This window comes from Pteropus alecto, unplaced genomic scaffold (assembly GCF_000325575.1).
Source record: "Pteropus alecto unplaced genomic scaffold, ASM32557v1 scaffold78, whole genome shotgun sequence".
NCBI classification, from domain to species: Eukaryota; Metazoa; Chordata; class Mammalia; order Chiroptera; family Pteropodidae; genus Pteropus; species Pteropus alecto.
In genome coordinates, this window is record NW_006443124.1 from 4229174 (window position 1) to 4233796 (window position 4623).

Below are 4623 nucleotides of genomic sequence, written 5' to 3' on the forward strand. Positions count from 1 at the left end.
CCCCTGCCAAGCCCACCGCCCCCTTTTAGTTACTGTGCGACTTGGCTGAATGGCTTAAAAGTTTCAGGTCTCCGTTTCCTTCTCTGTAAAATGGGGATTGAAAACACCAACTTTATAACATTATTATTGTTCTGCAGATGAAATGATGTAATGACCATAAATTGCTTAGTGCAATGCCTGGCACATAGTAAGTGTTAAAAACAGTAGCTGTTACAGATACTCATTATCTTTCCAAAGATAGCATGTTGGGGACTCGGGGTAGGAAGAGGGCTGCTCAGATGTTGCAGATGTTCATATAAAACATGATCTGCAGACCCAAGAGCTGGGCATAGATGGCTGGCCAACCCAGGGGGCCCTGACTGTTAAGGTGTGCGGCACCCCAAGACTGTTCAAGTAGATGCTCCACTCAGAACACCAAGTATCCTGTTTATTTCCTCCCAAGCACTTGCTACAATTTGTGATTATTTTCTTCGTTGCTTATTCACTTTCGAATAAGTAACTAGTGCCTTCCCCACTAGTTTGTGAGCTCCCTGAGGACAGGGACCTCATCTGTCTGGTTCACTGTTATCTGCCCTGGCCCTAGAATACTGCCTGGCACATAGTAGGTGCTCAGTAAATACTATGGATTGAATGAATAGATTCATCAGCTGGGCGAGGTTTTAAAAGGCGTGAGATTGTGAAAAGCTGCCTCCATTGTGCGTAGTGAGGAGGGGTTCTGGGGACAGTAGCTGGGTGTGCAGCTCAAAGCTGGGAAGGTGGTTCTGGGGCTGGCCTCTGCCAGACTGGCCGCGGGTGATGCTGCATGGGCAGGGGCAATGCCATCTCCCCCTGTCTTCACCACCTCCCAGGGAAGCCATCCCCAGACCAACAGTACAAGGAAGGCTTAGTGGTGGCACAGGCTCGCTGAGCCTTCCCCAGTAATGATTTAATCGCTTGTTTAGAATTTCCTGTGGCATTAATGATTATTCCCCAGAACAGGGAGAATAATTGGCTGTGTTCTCACTGTGAGCGAGCTCCCCGTTAGCGGGGAGCTAAGCCTGTTCTTCTGTAATCTTCTTCTCTCACCTGCCTGCCACTCACTCGCAGGGTGTTGGAGATGGATGAGCTCATGTGTGCAGAGCTGCTGGTAAGCCACCTGGAGGCTGCAGGACCCGGCTGGGGCGCGGAGGCTGCATGGATGGTGGGGAGAATGAGAAAGAGACGCTCGGAAATGCAGAGACCGAGGGAGAAACAGCAAGGGCCAGAGACTTCGAGCGGGAATGATACTGGAATGTGTTCTTGGGCCTCAGCTCAAAGCTTCCAGGCCTCCCCATCTGCCGCACTCTTGCTGCTTGACAAAACCTTCCATGCATGAATGCGCACCCTCCTGTCTGTGCACACGTGGATATCTCTAGTGCAGTGGTTCTCGACGAGAGGGACCTGGATCGGCAGCATCAGCAGACATGGGTATTTGCTTGAAATGCACATTCACAGGCCCCATCCCAGACCCACTGAATCAGAAACCAGGATGACGGTGGAGCCTAGCACTCTAATAAGCTTTCTAGGTGATTCTGATGCACCCAAGTGTGAGATGCCTGGCTCTGCTGTATAGAGTGTGTAGAGAGGTGTGAGCTGGGTGCACGTCCTCTGTGGGGATGGCCACATGTACACACATGTAGGGTGTCTGTGTGAGCATTCGGACCCCTGTCCCAAGCCAGAGGCCAGAAAAGGCCCAGGCAGAAATCGGGTCCCACCAGAGGGCCCAGGGCTGCTGCTCAGGGAGAGGGGGCTCAGGTCTAGCTATCAAATGCCCCGCCATGTCCCCCGCCCTTGGGCGGCCACAGGACCCTCTGCCTGGGGGTCTGATGGGGTAAGAGGGGCCACCATCCCTGCCAGGGCCTCCATAGAGTAGGCCCGGGAGCAGGATCTGTGGAGAGTTGCTAGACTTAGCCTTGACACCCTCACACAGAGCCTCCCTAGGCAGGGGACTCGGCCTGCCCGGCCTCTCCATGTGCCCTGCTGTTGGGCTTTGAGGAAGTGAGTTTTCAGGGATTGAGCAATTTAAGGAGGATTATGCAGGCTGGTGGGAAATGAATTATCAGCTGAGAGCCAAGAGGGGAGCAACCACCTGCAGGAGCAGCCTAGAAGATGCAGCACAACTTGGGCCCGCGAGTGATGTTTCTGAAAGGGGGAGTAAGAGTCGGGGTGGGGTGAGAATGCCCCCGAGGCTCTGAGGGTGCCTCTGGGGTGTGAGGGTATTGCAGGGGGAGGAGAGAGAAGAGGAAGGAAGGGGGAGGGGAAAGGGTGGGGAAAGATGGGGGTGAGGAAGGAGTGGGGAGAAGAAAGATGGGTGCAGCAGAACGCAGGAAGCTGTGGGAGGGTGGCAGACTGCGAAGAGTGAGGGAGGAAGGCAGGGGGAGGAGAAGAGGGAAGAGCAGAGGACAGGAGACAGTCTAGGTGAAGGAGGGAAGGGAAGAAGCGGTGCGGAGGTCAAGACAGCACAAAAATGACAGTGGTGTTCCGAAAGAGGACGTCGCTGGAGAGCGGGGATACCCAGGGTGGGGAAGTGGGGTTATGGGTGCCTCCCCTGCCCCAGGCTCACCTGAAGGAAGGGGCGTGGGCATGAAATTCACTATGAATCTGAAATAAATGAGAATGAGCTGCTTGTTGAGTTTTATATTTAACAAGACAAATAAATGGAAGGAATATGAATAATTAGGAAGTAATGAAGACCTTGCAAAAATAGCTTTTTCTTAAAAAAACAAGGTAGCAAAGAAAATACTCAGAACATATGGAAATTGCCCATCTCGGGCAGGTGCATGAGTCAGCAAGCTGGCCCTGGGGATGGGAGTGGGGAATGAGGGAGGGAAGGGGGAGGAATTGGCCATCAGCCAAGTCCTGCCAGAGTAGGCTGGGAAGTTGAGATCATGGGCCTCTCCTGTGCTTCTCTGCTGGAGCATCCGCGACCCATTTGGGGGAGACCATGACAGTCCCCAGCAGTGATGCTGACCTCAGATGTCTAAGCCCAAATCCCAGCCTCTCTCACTTCCTTTAATTACCGCTGGGGACCGTCATCCATTAATTTTGTGCAACCCTTTCTGAACTCCTTTCTATTTTCAGCTTGTGAAGACCCCTCGGGGGTAACAAATTCTAGAAGTTGGACAGCAGCTGTGTAAAGCAGGACTTCCCTTTAGAAATCCTAAATTATGTAACTCGAGCTTCAGAAGGGACCTCCTTGTTCTGGGCTAATGTTTTCTTATCAGAAACTAGGGAGGTTTGGGTCAACACTATTCCTCCCCTCCCACCCTCGCCCCCGCCCGCCCCGGGTTTTCAACAGCCCCTTTGCTCACACATTCCAAATATTCTGAGTTTTGGGGTCAGAAAGACTTGTGTCCAAATATGCGCTCTACCACTTTCTAGCTGTGTGACCTTTAAGCAAGTCACTTATCTTTCTGTCTTTAGCATTTCCACCTGAAAAATGAGAAATAGTTATATCACTTCTTTCAAAGATTGAGACATGATAAAATAATGTACGTAAATCATCTCAAACAGTTCCCAGTACATATTAAGTCATGCCTGTGCCAGGTGCCGTTCTAGGCCCCCATGGGAAAACCGTCAGCAAGATGGGGAGTCTGCTGACCTCGGGGAGTTTACATTCCAGGAAGATGTGGGGAGATGACCGCGCTCTAGGAAACAAATCAATACAGGGATTCCAAAGAGTGATGGCACCTCTGAGGACAATAAAAAGGTAATGAGAGGGTGGGGGACAGATGGCTAATCTGGGAAGGCCTCTCTGTAGAAGTGACATTTGCACTGAGAAGAAGCCAGATAAATGGATGTAGGGGAGGAATTTTGGAAATTAATCTCAGGATTCGTGAGCAGTTCAGGGGCATGTTTTCTGTATCCTGCAAGTTTTGTAGAATTTGACCCCCCAGCCGTCTTCCCACTCTCCTTCCTTCTCGAGTTTCCTCCTCCTCTGGGCTGAAGAGTCCCCTCGTGGGTTAATGGGTCCCAAGGCCGAGAAAGGCATGGAGCAGCAGAGGGGCTAAGAGTTCTGCCTCCTCCTTACCTGGCTCCCATGCTGTCCCTCCCCTGGTTCGTTCCCCTCGCTGGCTGCCCATGGTGATGGATGCCTCCTTCCTAGGGCTGAGTCATGTACTGCGTCCTACAAGCTTTGGGCGAAGTCTCTGCCACCGCTCTACTCCCTGCCCCCACAGGAGGCTGATTTATAGGGGGTTTCCCCAGGGACATGCAAGCATTCCGATTCACTCTGGTTCCAAGGCTACAGGAGAAGAGGCCACTGCCCAGAGCTACTTTCTTCAATGCACACAAGGAAACTGAGGCCTGGAAGGGAGGTTGTGCCACACGTGGCAGTGGCTGAGCAGGGGCTTGAGGCCAGCCAGACCTCCAGACTCTGTGTCCAGTGCTCTTTTTCCTGGCACACTTGGTTGCTCGGCTACTTTTGAGGCTTTGTCAGGGTCTCAGCTTCAGGTTCAGAGCTGGGTTTGTGCAACTCCCTTAACTAGCCCCAGCCTGGACCTGTATGCAATTAGGTTCACAGAGGCCCTGGGACTCACCCGTGGTGCCTGCTTAGAGTGCGTGAGGAGGAGGTTTTCGGTGCTGCAAGGGGCTTTAGAAGGAAAG